This window comes from Bidens hawaiensis, unplaced genomic scaffold, assembly GCF_021521415.1.
Source record: "Bidens hawaiensis isolate Kalapana, Puna unplaced genomic scaffold, B.hawaiensis_p1.1 tig00029807_1, whole genome shotgun sequence".
In the NCBI taxonomy this organism is placed as follows: Eukaryota; Viridiplantae; Streptophyta; class Magnoliopsida; order Asterales; family Asteraceae; genus Bidens; species Bidens hawaiensis.
The window spans coordinates 143,053-165,693 of NW_027494945.1; the positions used below are offsets into that span (position 1 = coordinate 143,053).

General features: G+C 35.5%; 2 pseudogenes; both read right to left on the reverse strand.

Moving 5' to 3' along the window:
- Positions 1 to 6,029: 6,029 nt before the first annotated feature.
- Positions 6,030 to 11,044, reverse strand: LOC143579467 (scarecrow-like protein 30; annotated as a pseudogene).
- A 9,205-nt stretch (positions 11,045 to 20,249) lies between these two features.
- On the reverse strand, positions 20,250 to 22,358 carry LOC143579468 (scarecrow-like protein 14 pseudogene; annotated as a pseudogene).
- Positions 22,359 to 22,641: the final 283 nt, after the last annotated feature.

Below are 22,641 nucleotides of genomic sequence, written 5' to 3' on the forward strand. Positions count from 1 at the left end.
GCAAGCTATTTCAGTTTCAAAGTAATAAAAGTAATAGTCATGAAGTAAAAGAGTTAAATTCTATCGGTATATACATACATGTTTTAGTATGTATTAATTCTTATTTTGTGTAGTTTATTAATTTAAATAAATTTAGTACATTCTTTTGATTCTAAATTCTAAACTTTAAAGATAGCTTAAGTATAACTCTACATTGTTAATACGATAATTACAATGATATAATTGTTATATTTTAAAGGCAAGACGTATTTTGATGTAAGATATACATCTGATTGGTTTAACATACTAGGATAATAGATGAGCTTTATATCTTTGCATGTAAGTTATTGTGAAAGGAAAATAATGTATGCCATTCATATAATAGTTGCTTAAATATGATTACATGTTGTAACATGATGTAAGGTATGCATTATTTATTTGTACACTATTATTTGTTCGTATTGATAACATTGAATTGAACATCTTAGCAAAGTTGTGTTTTATTATCTCTCTAGTAGTAGAGTAGAAATATTATTAGATCCCAAAATGCCATTGCTTAAATCTCATTATCATTTTACAAAGGGTTGTAATATTTAAGACTCACTTGATTTACATGATAAGACATGTCAATATTTCTCAATTTATAATATGTGAAGGGAAAAATTATTAAAAGGAAATCGGATAAAACACTTTTCGTTTATTAAGCCTTAAATAAGCTTCTGAATGAGCAATCTATAAAAGAGCAAGAAGGTTTGAAGTTTTATATTCTTATGTCCAACAAAATATTGAGAAACTAAAAAAAGTTGTTTGTTTCTACTATTTTCCTTGAAGTGAATATGACAATAAGTTGATCATTGTGAACATGAGCATAATTGAGAAACTCTTTATGATGATATTCATGTTAATAATGAGATCGACCACCATAAGTGGCAATGTGAATGATCATATATGAGAACATAGTATGAAAATATGAAAGCGATATAACATTATCGTTAGGAAAGATAATACATTGTTCTCTATCATGAATTAAATATGCATAATACATCTACGATCATAAACCAGAAATTTATGGATCATGATTATCTTATGGCGTGACCGGTTAGACCACACCGAGTCAATGATGTGAAATTTATTGAGAAACCAAAAGATTCTTCATTATACATGTAATATTGCTCTCTAGGGAAATTATTTACCAACTGAAGGAGGGTGTGAATCCTAGATGTTATGGAATTGAGAAAATGATACACATATCCTAACATAATACCATTTAGTGTTTTGAAAATCGATGCATCGTCTAAATGGTTATCAAGATCGCAACTTCATGTTTGCATGATCTATGGCTTAGCTAATAAGATAGCAAGAATATTATTCCAGATTGGTATATTTACATTCGGTTATAATAATGAATTGGATTCCCAAGTTAATAATGATCATTGGAATAAGTGTTGAACTTCATAACAGATTATGTTCTTATATAAATTGTATTGTTAAAGACGATTACTCAACGTCTATAATTCGTTGCAAAGGCAATCATCACGAGAGCAAAGGTTCATGTTTGTATTTGAGTACATATGATTTTACTGTCTTTAAACTAATTCACATCAAGCCAACAAGTTATGATACTCCCTCCCCATTGCAATTGGTTTTTTGTCAGTAACCAAATATTTCTTATCTAATATTTCGTATGTGTTATATACTGAAATTAATCTACCACAAGACACAAAGATGAGAACACGAAGGAAGTTGGGAATATATGTCGGTATTAGATATTATATATGATTAAATACTTAGAGCCATTAATGAGATATTTGCTTATGGCTCATTAGTTTTCACTTTAGTGATTCAACATTCCCAAAATTAGAGGGAGATTTAAAGCAGTTGGAAAACAAATTTAGTTGGAATGAATTATCATTGATCCTCAAACTAAATTACATGAACTAAAAGTTCAAAGGATAATTCATGAATAAAGATCAACGAATGAATTACCAGACGATTCACTGACCAAAAGAGAGTGTTTAGCTAAGACACCTATACGAACTGCTAATGCTCCAATTAACAAATGTCCCGGAAGGACAAATGCAAATTGATAATAATTCTAATGCACGCTTGTAGCGTGGTAGATTGATCGGTTCCCAAGTTTAAATTTCCTCAAAAATTGGAGCAAGTAATGAAGATGGTCAAGTCGAGGTGCAGTAAAAGGTCTCTTGAAAGAGATTAGACATGATGGTTCTTGAAGAACCTTAGGTACCTAAAAACAAAGAGCTCTCAATAAATTATATTGTATCATGTCTACAAAGATATATGGAATCGAAATAAAGTCGACGTCGCTATACTTATTTATATATATAATTAGCGCTTGAAATGATTATGAGGATCAAGATTCTAAATCTGTCTATAAAAAATGATTGGCCAAAGTGGAAAGACGCAAACAGGGCAGAGCTGAATTCTCTAACTAACGGAAAGTTTGTTGGACCAGAAGTACGTACAACTAAAGTTGTAAAATCGGGTCTTGTATGAGTTATGAAAATTCATCAAGTGATATAAGGCAAAACTGATGGCACAAGGATTTTGCAAAGACTCATGATTAAATACGAGGAGACACATTCTCCAATGGTGGAAGCAATGATTTTCCGATAACTAAACAGTCTGGTAATATAAAGAGAGAATTGATATGCGTCCAATAAATATTGTTATTCAGTTGATACCGAAAGTTTACAAGAAAATCTATGAAGGATTTGAGTTATCAAATCATGTAAAGTAAGTTCTCGAAAACACAGTGATTGTTGTGTATAGAGTCGTAGTTGAATACGTTACGATTATTGAACATGTTGAACATAAATGGAATTCCTGAAGAGTTTCCTAAGGTAACTGAATACTTGAAAGATTAATTGCTAAATCTTAATGATGTAATTCTTTGCATCAATAACCATACACATAGAAGAGAATGTACATGATGAATACAATATCTCAATAAACAAAGAAATTGTACAATATGGATTTTTGATATGTGATACAAAATTGATGTGTTAAATGAGCAAGTTTATGCAACAAAAATCCTAGAAAAGTGAACACACATGCATAATTTGTCAAGTTGAAAAGAAGTTCATAATAGATTGGAAAATGCATAGAGTTATGCTTATTGCGTATGGACTAATATAGTCGGATTGAGCATTGTACAATCAATAATTATTTTGATAAGGAGGGAGATAAGTTGGATGTCATTAGTCATACTTTTATCAAAATTCTACTCTTAAAGGTTCATATAATCACAGTTTACAGTGATGATGTACACATCATCGAGAGAAACTGCAGAACTATTAGAATGAGAATTTTTGAAATACATTGACACGATGTGATTATTGCTCGACCTGCAGTTTGAGCATATGTGTATCAATCTATCAAAGTCCATCTAAAATGTTGAGACAATTTACCAAATACAAGATTCATTCTTTGAGTACGTTAAAGGATATCCAACAATGCACTCTATATCATTTCCTATCATAATATGAAACATTATTGGTTCAAAAGTATCATAAACTAAATGCATATGCGCATTAATATGCGATGCTAACTATACATGATTTTTATATCTTTTATTTATATTTATCAGCATGTGTCCGGCTAGGAGACATCAGAATGGGTTAATACATATATTACAAATGAATTAATAGAAGTTTTCACGTGAAGATAATACAACATTATTCAACTTGAGGATTCAAATGTCAAGGGACGGAGAAGCAAATGATTGACTACAAAAATTTTGGGCAACTTTCACAAAAGATCGATATTTACCATTTTAACGGATATATAAATCAGGGGGAGACAATACGCGCTGCACTCTTTTTCCCTAAGCTATGGTTTTGTCCCACTGGGTTTTCCTAGCAAGGTTTTTAATGAGGCAGCATCTCCAAGCGTATTAAGTTGATAACCAAGGGGGGGTGTTATGAATATATATTATTATTATGGTTATCAACACCTAAAATAGATTAGCTTCTTCAACAAGTTTTCCTCTTCTATATATAATTTATTGTATCTCTTTGTAATATACACCTTATTAATGAAATCTCTCCCTTTCACCCTACATCTCCTTCTCCTATGCTTTAGCTAATAGGTTGTTGTTTACAACAAAACTCACTATTTTCGGTCAATTTTTGTTCAGCCAATAAATTTCAATCCGAATATATGGCTGAAAAAAATATATATATAACCAAACGAATCAATACAAAAATCCAAAACCAGGCGATTTTATGTTTTAGTGGTGATTCGTTTTGAGCCCATACAACATCCACACCCCTATTTGGTGGGCACAATGTCGCCAATAGTACAAAAAGTAAACACAAGATCTTATATTTTGTAATACTATTATAGTTTAGCTATAATCAGGCTACGTATGCAAAAGTCATGCAAGTACTACTTAGGCAGAAAGGGTTTTTGGTCTAAATGGATTTATTTGGTTCGAGGTTGAATGGAGTCGTTTCGAAGGCCAGTTTTAATCAATGGTAGCCAGTAGTCATGATTTCAATTGTAAGGGAGCTCGTGACACGGAGACCACATGTCTCATTTTCTTTTCGTTTTAGAGGAAGGGTTACACTAAGTCTTTGATATATATATATATATATATATATATATATATTAAACGAAACTCAAAAACACATTAAATAAATATATAAATAATCGAAGTTTTATTAGGAATGATAAGGTTACCTTGTAGTATTTATTCTAAGCGGTTGATGTTATTATCATGGAGAACCAGTTGGAGATCAATATGTCCAATATTGTTAGAGCGCTTAATTGTGTTTACTTAGCATCATGCTTGAAGTTAATTTCTTATACCGATGAAAATTAAAAGTTTGTTGAAACAAACGCAGGCATTTTTTCTTAGCTAAAAAATAAACAACTCAGACTAAAAAAATTAACACCGCGTTCGCTTTTCACACGCTTCCGATCCAGTCTAACGTCTGTCCTCCCGCTCAGACTGAGGAGGTGTATTAGATGTATATTATATTATATATTTAGTATTTTGAATTCAAATGTATTTGATTGAGTCTTCCTAGTTTGTAGGCAGAAGACTTGTTTTATGTTAATAGCAATCATCGATTGATTCCATATATTAACACACCAGTGTTGATGCGGGTTTACAATCTACCATGTTCGCGTGCTCGAGTATTTCTTTAGCATATGAACTCTAAGATAAGAAAAGACCACCTTTATGACGGGTGACGTTGATTCCAAGAAAGTGATGCAAAGATCCAAGATCCGACATTTTAAATTCGGTTGACAGTGAACGGATACATGTTGAAGTAATTTCTCATTTGAGGCCGTTATAATAATGTCATCAACGTATAATAAATGATATGCCATGTCGTTACCCTTTTTGTAAACGAAGAGTGAGGTGTCACTTATAGTGCTTTTAAAACCACACTTAAGCAAATAAGTTGCAAATCGATCGTATGATGCTCGTGGTGTCTGTTTCAAGCCATATAAAGATTCACACATGGTTAGGAAAAGGTTGATCTGAAAAACCCGGGGGTCGTAGGGGTAAAATCGTACTTCCAGCTTTTGTATCGAAAGTGTCACGTAAAAATTACAAAAGATCCACTTTTTGCAATCCTTCAACAGTGTACACTAAAAGTCAAATAGATTCAAAAATTATGGTTGGAATGTAAATAGGAATAAATTGTTTATGGAAACCAACACCACCGCTTCATAAAACCAAGGCAGAAAGGTTAGTTTCACTTATGAAAGTTTATTAAATTTATTAATTTTCAGTCTTGGAAATAACAGATTATTACAAATATATATATATATAAAGTAATTTAATTAAATATAAATTAATTATAGAGTTATGTGATGATGTGGCGGTTTTTAGACCTTTGTTGTTGTAGAGTAAATTGAGGATTTTTAGGAAAAGTTTGAAATTTAATGTGGAGCTCGTGTGACGGTTTGTAAAAATTTATTATTGAGGATTCTCTTGTACTTAAGTTGTCCCCATGTTCTATAAGATGACAAGGTGGAAAGTAAACACATATGGTATGGATTTTGAGATGATATTTTAATGTCACTAATATGAGTATCCATTTTCAAAAGCAAAACTTAATAAAACATTTTGAACATGATTCAAACTCAAATTAAATATAAAAAAATAAACACATGAAGAATATTAAAAATGCAAGCAACTAGAGACTAGAGGTCTACATTATTCATGCAGGCTTCCACAAAGAACATGCAAAAAGCACTCTCCCCTTCCAACCTTGTAACATCCATTTACCATCTTCATCCACCAGAAAATCTTTATGATAACTTGACCTCACCTTACTCTTCACTTCCTCCACTTTATCGCGGTAATACTGGACCTGTTTGAACCCAGCCCGAACATTACTCGACTGCCACTGCTTATACGACTCAGGCCTCTCGACCCGAGTGGTCCCCTCACATGCCACCACATTCATCACTTGCCTCCCAAACACTTCTTGCTCATACAACATCCTCTCTTTACTCTCCTGGGCCGCCGTGTGGTCAAATATGTCAAACATGGTTGAGAAATGAAAAAGAGCTTCTCTAAACCTGTTAAACAAAAACGGGGCGTTGTGGTCCCGTTGAGGACCTCGAGGACAAACATGTCCGGGTTGATCTGTCTAATCAACTGCAAAACAGCATCCCTAGGGCTGCTCTCTCTAACTGTCTCATCAAGAATATTATGCATCCGGTTGACCGAGTTGACCACGGTCAACTCGGTCCTATTAATGCTCAAATCATCTATTGTTTTCTCGTCCCATCTCTTTGCTATCCCGGTATACTTAAACGGCACGTTAAACCGGTTACAAAATTTCGCAAGGCGTTTAACGGTTTCTTGGATTCGCTCTGCGGGCCGGTACCCGGGCTGTGGAAGATCAATGCCTGTGATGTGGAGCATGGGAGGCCCGCCGGGCCTCGTGGATAAATTTTTTATAAAACAAGGCCATTGGAACCCGTATAAGATTCCGAAATCGATAATGTGAAGCTTATCAGCCCCTCTCGATAGCTTCTCAATCGACCCGTTTGCTAAAATATTCGACATTATGTGAAACGGGCACGCCATTAAGTAGGAATGGTAAGCCTTTAAGATTTGGGCTGCTGATATTTTCTTCATATTCGATGCTTGGTACACTTCGGCTCCAATCCTAGCTAACCGGGCGTCAATCGCTGTCACGAAATAATAAGCCAATCGTTCGTTTGAATCGCCATTCGGGCTACAATGCAGCTTGATTTTGCTCACTATTTCACAAACCAAACTCGGATTATTATTGGAGATTGCTTGAGCACATTGAGTTAACAAATCTCTTAAATCCACCATGATTTCTTGACTGATAATGTTCTTCTTCCCTCGTGGTCTTCCTCTTTTCGTTGTTGATTCAGTTGGACTGTACTGTTGTGGTTCGTGATCATACAGCAGCAAGTCTTCATCATACGGGTCGGGCTGGTCCGATTCTGGGTCCAACACAGTTACCATTTTCGTTTCTCGGTCTTCTTCTCGATTCGGGCTTCGTTTTCTGCTGTAACTGTCGAAGCACGAAATGAATCTAACCTGATCCATGACGATGTTTCCACGGATTTTCGAGATGAACGAACCACGTCTTGATCTTCTTCTTCAGCTGCTTGAGACCTGCGATGGCTTTTTGGGGGAGTGGAGGTGACTGCTAAGAAATCCTGAGATCTCTTGTTTACAGACACAAAAAAGTGGTGGTGGCTCTTATTGAGCATGACCTATGATAAGGAGGTGGAGACCTCCTTATATAGAGTCTCATGGCCACCATCATGGTACCTTAATGGGCCTAGCCCAGTTAGGGTTACCTCCACAAAACCCCCTCGGCCCAATAACATTGTATTAGTCCATGTAATAAAATAAGCCAAACATAATAGATTTAGGGTCGTAGAACCGGGTTTTAGTACCATACCCCTACAAGCCCCCCAAGTCCAGTGTTGCTCCTGGGCGCGCAAGCGTCTAGGTGGAGCGCTGGACTTTATAAGGTGTGAGGCGGTTTTTTCCCTTTTCTTTGGCCTTGTCTTTATTGTCTTGAGTTTTGAGAGGTTTTCTTCATGATGGTGACATGTTGTAATAAAAGCCTGCGCGCGAGGCGACTTACGAGCTATAATAATAATGAAGCTTGTGCGTGAGGCGACTTACGAGCTATAATAATAACGAAGCTTGCGCGCATGGCGACTTATGAGTTGTAATAATAATGAAGCTAGCGCGAGAAGCGACTTACGAGCTAAAATAATAATGAAGCTGGCGCGAGACGCGACTTACGAGCTATAATAATAATAATGCCTGCGCGCGAGAGGCGACTTACGAGCTAAGAATAATAAAGCCTGCGCGCGAGAGGCGTCTTATAAGCTTTGAGAATAATAACTGAGCTGGCGCGTGAGACGACTTACGAGCTGTGAATATAATAAAGCTTGCGCGCGAGAGGCGTCTTATGAGCTATAAGAATAATAATTGAGCTGGCGCGTGAGGCGTCTTATGAGCTGTGAATGTAATAAAGCTTGCGCGCGAGAGGCGTCTTACGAGCTATAAGAATAATAATTGAGATGGTGCGTGAGGCGTCTTATGAGCTGTGAAAGTAATAAAGCTTGCGCGCGAGAGGCGTCTTACGAGCTATAAGAATAATAATTGAGCTGGCGCGTGAGGCGTCTTATGAGCTGTGAAAGTAATAAAGCTTGCGCGCGAGAGGCGTCTTACGAGCTATAAGAATAATAATTGAGCTGGCGCGTGAGGCGACTTACAAGCTGTGAAAGTAATAAAGCTTGCGCGCGAGAGGCGTCTTACGAGCTATAAGAATAATAATTGCCTGCGCGTGAGGCGACTTACGGGCTGTAAGAATAACAACAGCTTGCGCGCGAGGCGTCTTATGAGCTGTGAATAATAAAAGCCTGCACGTGAGACGACTTACGGGCTGTAAGAATAACAACAGCTTGCGCGCGAGGCGTCTTATGAGCTGTGTGAATAATAAAAGCCTGCGCGTGAGGCGACTTACGGGCTACTTTTTGTCCCGCGCCACGTGCAGAGTTGCATGCGCGTGAGTGTAGACTTTGGTTTTGTGTTATGCGCCACGCGCAGATGTTGCGTGCGCGTGCGTGTAGACTGTGACATGTGTGAGCATGTGATGCGTAAGCATGTGTAATATGTGTGAGCATATGTGATGCGTGAGCATATGGTATGAGGATTCCCAACCCTTAAGTTTGGCGCGTAGCCATATGGGATATTATGAGGATTCCCATCCTTGGCGCGTAGCCATATGGTATATTATGAGGATTCCCAACCTTGAAGTTTGGCGCGTAGCCATATGGGATATTAGGAGGATTCCCAACCTTGGCGCGTAGCCCTATGGGATATTATGAGGATTCCCAACCTTGGCGCGTAGCCATATGGGATATTAGGAGGATTCCCAACCTTGGCGTGTAGCCATATGGGATATTAGGAGGATTCACAACCTTGAAGTTTGGCGCGTAGCCATATGGGATATTAGGAGGATTCCCAACCTTGGCGCGTAGCCTGATGCGCGCATGCACGACGATAGAGTGGTGACTCGTGAGTGCGCGTGCATGGCGGAGGTCTCTTGCGCAAAACCCAGATGGTGGTTCCCGCGGCGGCACAGGCACGGCTGCGGAGTGAGAATCCACGGGCGTGCGTACATGGCGGCGGAAGTCTGGTAATTTCTGGATCTGCAATTTAAGAGTCAGATCTGCAACTTTAGACCTAAAATCCAGGTCTGTAATCTAGACCTAGATCTGTAAATCAGATTTGGACAGATCTGAAGCCCGGAGCAGATTTAAAACCATCACAGATTCGGAGATCTGATCATTCGAATCACGGATTTTCCTTCTTGCACAGATCTGGAAATCTCTTTTTAGATCTAAGGATCGTTTTGAGCTTTAATATAAGCCTCTTTTTAGATCTTTGAAGCCTTTTTTCTGTAAACTTCCAGATCTGTGTTTTTCTTGGGAGAGATCTGACAGCCGAGATGAAGATTGAAGGGCAGTTCGTTGCCGTCCCACGGATGGCGCCAATGTCGAAGCACGAAATGAATCTAACCTGATCCATGACGATGTTTCCACGGATTTTCGAGATGAACGAACCACGTCTTGATCTTCTTCTTCAGCTGCTTGAGACCTGCGATGGCTTTTTGGGGGAGTGGAGGTGACTGCTAAGAAATCCTGAGATCTCTTGTTTACAGACACAAAAAAGTGGTGGTGGCTCTTATTGAGCATGACCTATGATAAGGAGGTGGAGACCTCCTTATATAGAGTCTCATGGCCACCATCATGGTACCTTAATGGGCCTAGCCCAGTTAGGGTTACCTCCACAAAACCCTCTCGGCCCAATAACATTGTATTAGTCCATGTAATAAAATAAGTCAAACATAATAGATTTAGGGTCGTAGAACCGGGTTTTAGTACCATACCCCTACAGTAACCACAGTTTCCAATTGTGTCTCCCACTAAATAATCCGGCGAATCAGCCGTCGGATTATTGACGAGAACGTCGTATAATGACTTCTCCGTCGCTTGTAGAGACAAACACTCGTTCAACATACACGTTTCTCCTGTAAGTCATCTTCTTCCATTAACATTTGAGTCAGGTACTTCAGGACGGAATCATAGTGGTCCTGGCTGTCAGGACCACTATCACCATAGCAGTCAGCTACCACTGACGTACTGTAGGACGAATCACTTTTGGTGGTAGCTGACTGCGATGGGTGCTTGGGGAAGCCATCGCCGTCCACAACAACTGCAGATGTTGTGGACGACGGTGGCTCCTTGTAATGCATGGGTGAGGGGTAAATACTCTAGGTTACTTGGGTCGGGTCAAAGGCGGCTGTGTGGTGGTTGTAACTGTTGATGTAGTTGTTCATGGCAGTTGCATAGATAGTATCCATAGGAAGTGTGAAAGCGTATGAAACAGAACATGATGGTTTCATGGGTTAATATAGAGGACGAGGTTATGTTTTTCTGCTTTATCCGGAGGAAAACTGTACAAATTTTAATGAATAAGGTACAAGTGGTTATTGGGTGGTTGGTTTATTTTTGGAAGTTGGTGGTGTGGAAGGTTATGAAATAATTGTTCGTAAAATATTAAAAGAAATGAAGGTTCCTGGAAGTGTAGAAATAGTGGATGAATCTTAGCCACTTTGATAATGTTACTGGTCACCGGGTGGTCCGGTGAAGGTGAGGTTCAGGTTAAGGAAGGTTCAAGGGAAGGTGGTGAGTTGAGCCAAGTTGGAATTGTCATTTGACTGTATAATATTATACACATGAGATGGATGTTGATATCAAGAAATTCACAATTGTTAATAGTGGTTAGGGTTGAATAATAAAAATTCAACAATATGATATGTAATGAATTTATTATCAGTCAATATATGGTTAGAATTTCTTTAAATTACTTATACGTTTATTTTATTTTTTCTATATCACCGGTTCCTTAATCCATGACTACACGCAAACTGGGATTAGTGTATCGAGTGTGTTTAATATTGATGTAATTTAAATAGAAAATCGTAGGTACTTGTAGACGGTGCTAAACGGATTATATTGTTATATACAAGTATACAACTTTCCATTGACTATTATCACTTCATATTTAAAATTAGTGATGTTTTAAATATATCATGTTATAAACTACGCAAATTTTTAGTCTCATATTTGATCATAAAATACTTTCCTCTTTCTTTCAACAAAAACCCTTGAACACAAATCCATTTCTTCTCTTGAATTAGACTCGGGAACACAATGTTAAGAAGAGAAATGAGCGGGAGGGAAGATTTGGGGGGGGGGGGGGGGTTTAAAAATTGGAAGAAGAACAAAGAAGAGAAGGTAATGAAAGGGAAGGAAATGTTTTCCTTTCTTTCGTTAAATGATCTATATGAAAGTCAACCGTTTTTTAAAACTCTCTTTTATAAAGTTATTAGAAAATAAAAACTATTTTATGGTATTATGTATCATACTTTATTCATTTCAAATTCAATAAAAACATGTCTAATTACAAAAATATAAAAATAGTTTTATATCAACATACGAAGAATCAATAACCCCGTGCAAAACATTTTAGTACATAAAAAAATGTGTTATTTTTTCCTTTGTATTTCGGTGGTTTACTCTTCCTTAAAAAGTAAATTATTTAACACTTGGTCAGTGTCTTGTTAACCAAGTATTAATTGTACTAAAATTTTCCTTATCCACTTGGTATTTTATTTTTAGTTTTTTTTTAATTATTATAAAGCATTTGGTTGAGTGATTGCAACATAAGTTGTATTTAATATTTTTCTCAAACTTTTTGACTTGCTCCCCACGTACATGTAATTTGTCACACTCACTTTAAATGATTCTTGAAAATTCGTGTTCACATAATTTCACATTCAAGATCCTAGTCTCGGACCCATGTCTCGAACCTTGTCGTTCACACCAAAACCTGTTAATCAAAATTAAATTTTGATACATCAAAATTGATTAAATACATGTTAACCGATCACTTTTAAATTGGCTGACTACTAAGTGCCACGTATATCAATTTATGGACAAGATTTTTTTCTTTTTATATTGGAACCTTCTTCGGTGCTCCAGTGTTTCCTAACTTAACATCCAAATTTTTGGTTTATGTTGGGTAGACATAAATAATAATAATTTGATCGATTGAATGAAACTAAGTGAAGTACTTAATCGATTTGATACTCATTTGATTTTGCTTTTTTTACTTCGTTTTTTTTTAAATACAACATGCATATATTAAGCTTTTCTACGTATTATATCAAACAAATCTTCACAACCCCCCCCCCCCCCCCCCCCCCCCCCCAATTAGCCATATTTCGCTAATATGACATTATATGATTTAAAGTTTGTGAAAAATACAAAAAATCCGCTCAAAGTTGTATTATCTAACGGTTGGTGGATGACTTTAACTGGTTGGACTAAAATTGATAGTCAAATGAAAGTATTGTATCATAAAAGCCTAAAATAAACTATTTAAGTAAAGTTGATCATTTTAAGAAACCACAAGAACCAAATCCGAAAGTAAATAAGTCGTCGCATATAAAATAGAAAAGATATGAGTTTAGTAGACCTTACAACGTATATTTTTAGATATGTCGATAAGCGCCTCTACTTGCTATGACCATTTAAATACCCATCTACATGGAGATATAGATACATTTAGAGAATAATTATCAAAATAGTAATTTTTAATCATTTTTTGCACTTCACCATTGATAAGGGAACCTCTGTTTAGAGACCCAATCGACATAAAAGGGCCGAAACCCTTGAGATGGTCTAGTTAATAAATAGAAAATTGAATTGTTAATCAAAAAAATTAACTGTAATCACCATAATCAAACAAAGGTGATGGTTTTGGTTAAGTGAACATGTTCACCAACCATTTAGTTATGTGTTTTTTTAAGCGACTGTTAGGGTTAATATGTCTTCGTTAACTGACGTTAATCGAGACTGAACCGGACCTTGTATGTTTGTGTGTTTATCAAGTTTTATACGTCTATTTCCATATGTTTAAAAATATACATGTTTGGTTTAACCCTTTTAGTTAAATGTCGTGTTTTAACTATGTGTTTAATGAATTGGTAGACCTAATATCCAAATGATTTTTAAGAATTTTTTTTAAACTTTTTTGTAGAGGGGTTAGTTTAAAAAGTTTGAAAATTTCAAGGTACGATTTTAAATTTTTTATGAATTAATGAAAAAACATCAATTTTTAATGCACTTATGAGAAAAATAGTTTGATTCTTTTTTTTTCAAATTTAATATAAGTTAAAATTGACAAATGTTAAAGTGGTTGAATCATGTGTGTGACAAATTCAAATATATCTAGAATTCTTCAAATCATTTTAGTACATAAAATAGTCTCTTTTATCTTTATAATATACTTTTAGTTAAAGAGACATGAATTTGGTGAATTTGTAATTTTTCTAAACAGTTTATTGGTAAAAATAATAACAATAAATATAAGGTGTGGATGAAAAGAAGACCGTTTCAATCTTTTTAATAACCTAAAGTGCAAATAAAATTGGGTAATTTTCATAAGAGACATAGGCGTCTCTGAGAATTTATGTACCTCGGCCAAGCTGAAATAAAAGGTCCGTATGTCCTAACGAATAATAAATATATAAACTATTTTTTTAAACGACAATAACGTTATAACTATAAATATAACAAAAATATAATAATTAACCAAATACATTAATAGCTAACGATAAGTTGAACATTCCTTATTATTTTTGTTGTTTCATAAAGTTCTCTAGCATTCCTTATCAAATAAATTTTGGTTTGAGTCCAAGTTAAATTGACGATTTAACTTAGTATTGTTAAAAAAAGGAAAAAAAATAGAAAAGTAAAGTTGAGAAAGTAGTATGTAAAGTTAGAGTACAAAAGTAACAATAAAATAATATTATTGATGATCTTACTTCCTTCAAAAATACATCACGCTGCAATTCATATCCACCGGAAAATTTTCCGACAAGGTTTTTTATTTCTTTGTTATATCATTTTTCTCTCTTTTTGTCATTATTTCACAAGCCATTGTCCCAATTTCAATTGTTAATGTTTAATAATACTAATGTATGTTTAAAAATTGTGTGCCCTCTATCGAAACCGTGCCTCGGACGAGGGTGCGGCTCGCACATCTCAAGAGCCGCCCCTGATAAGAGAAATTGTGTTTCAATTTTATGACTCTAATGTCATCTATATGTATGTATAATTATAAACCATAAATCCTATCGTTAAATAGGTTCAAAACCATAATTAACTATGGAAAGGATTTGAATACCGGGATTTTTAAAACGCTGGTTTTTGTAAATGTGTTGACAAATATTATTCATGCACTTTAAAGTTTAAACAAAGCTTTTGAGTCAGGCTTGCCATGTAAATGAGATACTCTTGACGAAAAAAAATGAAAATGCTTGACGTAATATCATAAACAATGTTTAATCTGGCTAATATTTTTTTTTCTTTGACTAATATCTAATACAATGTATATACTTTTCAAGCACACGTTTTATAATATCATAAATCAATACAGCTGTAGCAAAATCTCTATTTGGTCAATATACCCATTATTCAAAACAGGTGAAATTTTTTAGACGTGTTGATCAAGTTTAGAAATGCGCCATTAGATTTTTACATTTTAATTAAGCACAGTAACAAATTACTTCGGAAAGTATTAGGTTAAATTTGCACTTATTTAAATATTTAAATAAAAATAATATAATTATACATTACATGTTGTAAAGAATATTTATTTGTATAAAAATGTAGTGTTGTCATGACTCATGATTGTTAATTATTCCGAAATGCAGAGTTAAATTTCTATATATCTTTCTTGGTAAATTAAATTTTAATAATTTTAAATTTCTATATATGACTTATTTTTATTGAGTATTATGTCAATCTTATCTTTCACTTTCGTTGTTAAAAAACGAAAAAGTGACTATAATTGCCCTCAACTGTTATCTTCGTTGTTTCAAAACAATTTACAAAATTTTGATTGGATAAAACACAGTTTTTCATTACAGCAGTCAGACTTACTTTTCCTTATGGTGTGATTGTCCGTTGACAACAAAAATGAAAATTATGAGTTACATTAATCAAAGGATAGTATGAATTAGACCATGTGTTCTTTATTTACTGCTATAAAATAAATCTAGATTGTTAATTACTAACAGTCGTCATCATCCGTCCACATGGACGTAAAAGTTTCTAATAAGAAATAGAAAGAATTGATACCATTATGTCAAAATCCTATTTGTACACCACTTGAATTACTCAATAAATCATGGGAAAAAAACTTTTACTATACCAATAATATTTTTTTAAATAAAGAAATTTTTTTATAACTTTTAATCACGATTGTGATGCATTGCTGATTTTTAAACCGTCAACCAAAGAATTGAAGACATCAGTTGAATTAAAACTTTATAATTCATTATGTAAAACAAAACTTTATAGAATAATTGCTTAATTATTAGTATGAGTCAAAAAGCGAGTAAGTGGCACGGGACATAATAAGTGTAGATGGGATAGCATCCCCATCATATTTTGGTCGGTCAAGTTTGATGGGCTTTATTTAGAATTAAAGCTATCCTCTTTAAGTAATTGTAGGGTTATGTTCCATTTAATATACTCCACTAATCAAATAACTATAGTGACTTGTAATTATGCTTATAAATTAGATAGGTAAAAAACTAAAGTTCATTTATCTCAAACTTACTATTAGTTCAATCTAAAGGTAATTTATGCGTCTAAAAACTTTTATGAAACTAATTTGGTTCAAGCAACTTCCTTTAGCCCCTATAGATTTAAGTCATTTTCTTTTATAGACCGTGAGATAGAGTGCTTATTATTTTGTTATTTATAAAAGAACATACAAAACCATCAAAAGTTAGAATACCATGTCAACTTGTTGAGTTATTAGCAAAGCATAACAAGAGCTCTTTAGTTAGAAATGTCGAGTCGAGCATTATTTCTTGCTCAACCCATCTTGATCCTGACTCGAGGACGAATTGATTTTTGGCTTTGAATTAAATAACTCATTGAACAACCTGACTTAAACTAAGTTTTGTGATTTTAAATTATCGAGAGTAAAATATAAATATTAGAAAGCTTAAGTTTCTCTCTTTCAAAATATTGTTATTTCCCATAACTAAATTCTAATTATAGTATCATTTTACGGCAATTTGGATCAGTAACGAATCACCAATACACCTAATTATCTTCCTTCTTTAAATACGAAACCGTAGAGTGTTAGAGGGTCACGTCCCCGAATGCCGGAAAGCTTGTACATCAGCCCTTGGAAAAATGAATCGAATAAATTTTTTTTTGAACGGCCAATTTTTATTAGAAACCAATAAAAAGGAACAAGACTAGCAAGATACTAGTCAAAAAAACAACACACCAAAGTGCATATACGCCTGATTACACTACATACTTAAAAGCTAAATGAACACCAGGTTCCCCATTCAACCCCTTCTATTTCCCCCCTATATTTTACCCAATGAAAGCTATATCTTCTTATATCCTCCTTTAGTCTATTAATTGAGACTCGTTTATTGTTGAAGAGAGCCTCATTTCTAGTTCTCCATATGCACTAACATGTCGTAAGTATTACCACTTGAATTGCCTTTTGTTTCATGTTATGGACTCCAGCAACTTGATGAGAATTTAGGAGATCTCGCACCTCAAACGCATACACCGGAGGAATACCGCACCACTCGCTAACAAATTGCCATATCACCGAAGCTATATAACATGATACCAAGATATGTTCGGCCGATTCTAATTGATCTTCACATAGCAAACACCGTTTGATCTCCAATGCAAAACAGCCAAAAAAAGAAATATTATATATTCTTATAAGAAGTTAATAAAATTAAAAATATTTGATTAGCTATTCATACCTTGAAACAAGCGATTGACTTTTACTTCGTCAGCAAGCTTTAACTTTGATGTTGAGGTGACCAGATACAACCCCTCTTCACAATATTTTTTGAACTTTTTTCTTAAACGGCTATAGCCATAGTGTTTATCTATGGAAAGTTCAAAACTTGAACCTTTGAATATCATTCAACTGTCTCATTATTAGATATTTTGTGATAGTTACCTCTTCACAAAAAATATGCATCCATTGGATTAAATCAAATAAAAATGTGTGTTATTTAAGTAGGTTAGGAATAATATGGAGGTGATGTTTTTTTTAACCGACGAATATCTTTTAATTCTTGTTGCATGTGGTACTTGATCTCAAAATCTCCCAAGCCCTCCTAATTCAAGGTTTTAAATACTTTGCTTTTGTTATTGAATCATCAACCCATTATATGAAAGTGATATTTAGCACTCTTAGTTTTTTGTTGCTTTACTCAATATACAACACAAAAAATATAGTATAAAAATATAACATAAGTATACATCATAGTTATACAACAAATATAGCACAATAAAGCCTTATTACAAAAGTGATGGATGAGAATGATAAATAATTGAAGAGACTATGGGCTAAGGTAATCAAAGCTCTTGAGGAATAGTAGAGCTTGCATATGGGTACATCTGTACAAGCGTAGTGGATCGAGGGTTTGTAATTGTATTGTTAAGATTTTAAACAAACGAACATAAACGAACATAAATATTCATTTTAAATAAACGAACATGAACATAAAATATTTGTTCGATTAAGTGTTTGTGTTTAATGAACGAACACAAACATGCCTTTGTCCGTGTTCATTCGATTCGTTTATTGGCTTTCATTATTTACAGTGATGAATACATCGATCTAAATCTCTAGGCTCTGCTGATTTTATTTGTGTTCGTGAACACACTAATTTCCTTAATGAACGAACATGACATAAAATCTCGTTTGGTAAGTGTTTGTGAACCATTCGTGAACACATTATTTTTTTAATGAACGAGCATAAACAAGGCCATGTTCATGTTCGTACGGTTCGTTTGCAGACCTACGAGCGACATAATGGCCTAATGGGTTGATTAGAGTAGGTGGGATTATCTTTTAACTTTTTTACGGCATACGTACGTGTCCCTTTTGGGATATATTGGAATGGGCCCAAAACCAAAAGTCGGGTCAACTCCAAGTGTCCAAGATGTGTATACGTAGTGTCCCTTTAACTAGAGGTGTACAAATCGGGTTGTTTTCTAATACTCAGGTTCGGGTATGGAACAGTTTCGGGTATGATCGGGTATTAGAAATCGGGTATTGAGAGAAATCGGGTAGGGTTCGGGAAGGGTATTGAGGAGAAAAACTCAATGCTATGCACCCGGCTAGGGTATGATCGGGTTCGGGTATTGAAACCGGGTACGACCGGGTATTGATACCCGGTTTTCAATTTGTAATTTTATTATTCATTTTAAATTTGTTTAAAATTAAATTTGCTTTGTAATTTATAAAAATACTTAAACTATATTACAAAAACCATAAATCCACTTAAGCACAAATTATTTATTTAATAATATGCATTTTAAAAAAACTTAAACATAAAAGTTGTGAAGTGAACATAAAAATATACTATAAAAACTCATGGATTATTTCGGGTATTAGAAAATTGGTATCGGGTATCGGGTATAACCGGGTATGGGTAAAGGGTATGACCGGTTCCTGGTATTTACGGGTATAAATCGGGTACGGTTCCGGGTGCGGGTATTGACCTCAAAAAGCAAACCATAGCATACCCTACGGGTAGGGTCGGTTCTGGTTTCGGGTATAGAATACCCGGGTATAAAAAAACCAGTTCCGGGTATTTTCATGGGGTCCAGTTCCGGGTATGGGTTTTTTGTGCACCTCTACCTTTAACTCTTTTTATTGTATGATGTAGCTTTTGTTATTTCATGTCATATTGACACTATTCTTTGTCTTTGTGACTTCATTTTGTTTGTTTCTTCGTTTTACAAACTGTTGGTCCAAATTACCCATATATCACATGAACTTGATCTAGTATGCATTTACGGATTGTATGCCAATAATCTGGAAAGTGGAAGCAATGTGTTTATTGTATGTGTCATAAGGTAATGCGTGTCCGAAACGTGAAAATATATATTTCATATAACAAGTTTATCATGGAGCATATCAACCAAATAACCAAGTGATTTCTAATTGATATGAGGAAGTTGTAGACGTACCTCGACACAATGTTAAGGTAAGTTTTGGCCATCAAGAGCGAAATAGAGAGATAGTAGAATTTATGATATCTTAGGTAAGTTCTGGTCATTTTGAGCAAATTTGAGAAGTAACTCAACCCAATGGCAAGGTCACAAGATAACTCTCTAATCACTCATAAGCTCTCGAACAAAACTTTTCATGTATGTTACTATTGCTGTAAACTGTGTAATGCGCACATGTCAATGTCTCCATCACAATGTTGAATCGACTGCCATGTTGTGTCTCATGGTAGTCTTAATCTTTGTCATGCCGTCCATTATCCTTGCACCTTCTCATTATCGTGTTACATCTTTCACAAAAAGTCGTCGACCACTATTTCTTCAATTTTACCAAAGAGCGATTATGAGTTCAGGATCTCAAACCATAATATAAGTTTTCTTCATAAGATTAATTGTCTAAAAATTTAGACCTAAATGATTCATGAAAACACTAATACATTGTGGTTGATAGATAAATATAGTAAAAAGTTACATGAACAGTGACAACTACTTATTATAGAAACACAAGACTTATAAGTAAACAACAAACTTATTATAGAAATAGAAACACCAAACATAAATGAAAATTAAGATTCAAACTGGATAATATTATATGACCACACCAAAGGGTTACGCAGCCTTCCATGAGGACATAGCATAGATCACCCTCCCTTTCCACCCTTGCACCATCCAATCTCCATCATCATCCACCATGAAATCCTTATGAAACCCTATCTTCACCTTAGCCTTAACCTCCTTCATTATATCCTTGTTCATCGGCACCACCGTTAAACCCGCCCTCTCATTCCTCGCGTGCCATTGCTTATATGTTTCCGGCCTCTCAATCCTCCTAGTTCCTTCACAAGCTATCACATTGATCACTTCCCGACCGATCACCTCCTTCTCGAATAACAACCTCTCTTCATCATCACGGTGCAATGCCGCCTCAAACATGTCGAATAGCACCGAGAAGTTGAAGTAAGCCTCACGAAATCTTGTCAAGAAGAACGGGGCGTTGTAGTTCCCGTTCACAACTCCATGGATGAACAAATCAGGCTTGATATTCTTGATCATCTTTAGAACCGACTCACGTGGACAATCCATGGCTCCAAGTACGGTCTCATCAAACACGTTCCTTAGTCGATACAAGCAATTCACAACGAGGATCTCGTCCTCGTTGATCTTAAGATCGTCAACTGTCACACTATCCCATTGCTTTGCGATAGCGTGATACTCAAATGGCACGTTGAATCTTTTGCAGTAATCAGCCAGACGACGTCCAGTCTCTTGGACTCTCTCATCTGGTCGAAAGCCTGACTGAGGAAAGTCAATGCCTGTAATCCTAAGGCTTGGTGGCCCACCAGGCCGCGCTGACAGGCCCTGAATAAGACAGGGCCATTGGAACCCATACAAGATACCAAAATCAATAATGTGAAGCTTTGGTGAACCTCTAGCAAGGTTTCCAATCATCTTATTAGCATAAATATTGGACATCTTCTTGAAAGGGCACGCGGAGGCATAAACTTGATACGCTTTAACAATATCACACGCATTGATCTTGCTCGAAGCTAGATTCGTGTAAATATCCATCCCGGTCCCCATGAAACGTGCCTCGAGTGCATTAGCAAAATAATGCGCCAGACGCTCGTCAGCATCTCCGTGAGGGGATGAATGGTTTCTAATCTTCTGGAGAAGCTCTTCAATAGTGAGTTTGTTGTTTGATGAAACAGCTTGTGCACATTGAGTGAGCAAACTCTTCAAGTCCACAATTTGCTTAACCGGACTAGTCCTCTTTCTTCTTTGTTTTTCCACAATCAAGCTCGGATTAACCGGCTTATCAAAAGGACAACAAGCAAGCTCATCATGCAAACCAACATCTTTCGAGCCGGGACAAAGCAAAAGCTTGTCAATCATGGTTGTGATCTCGGTCTTCATCAATTCTTCCTCACCCGAACCGCTTGCTAATTGCTTATTACTCCTAAATTGTTGCTCGAAACCACCACATTCGGACAATTCGGACAATTGCCTGTTATTCTTCTTTCCCCTTGAAGAAATTACCTTAACCGAGTTGCAAACATATTCGCTTTGATCCGGAACTTGGACCAAAGAGAAGTTAAGGTCCAAAGCTTTAATCATGGAAGGAAAACTTGGTTGTTGTTGTTGAGCAAGAACATCGTAGAACGATTTCTCGGTTGCTTGAAGAGCAGAACAATCATGGTACATGGATGACTTGTTCATCAAGTCATCTTCTTCACCCATGAGCATATCATTAATGTAATCAAGAACAGCCTCAAAGTAGTCATGTGGAACCGTTGGATCATCGCACTCGGTACATCCACATGAACACCACCCCTTCTTCTCTAATGTTTTCAGCTTGTTTTCAGCCGGTTTTGAGGTTTGAAGTTGAATGAGGGTGTTCATATTGCTAGTGGTGGTGGTGGTGATGAAGTGAACATATGCAACGGGTTTATATAGAAGCGAAAAGCCGAGATTATCGAGTTTAATGGGATGTAATATGGAATGGATATCGAGAATAATGGGATGTATAATTTGGATTAGAAAAAAATATTCAGAGATTTCGGATCATGTTACCTAACAGACTAGCAAAAGGATGACATCAAATGAAAATGAATATTATGATGGTACGTAAGATGTGTGATGCGAGCTTGGTCTGTCACAAGAGGTGTGACGCAAGGTTGTTAATAATAATATTATTATTAGCCATTGTGTGTCACCGGTGAAAGGTGGTGGTTTGTGTGTTGGCTTATACGGTGTCAAATACGCGTTATATATAGTTAGGATGATATATCTAATAGACAAAGTAAATGACGTTGGATATTGTTTCTTTTGTTAAGGCCTAAGGGAGTTTGTATAAACTATAGAAGGATGAGATTTTGCATAAACATTTTATTATCAAGATTATTGACGTAAGTACATAACATGTCACATGAATTATTAAGGTTGTGCGGTTGCCGGTTGGTG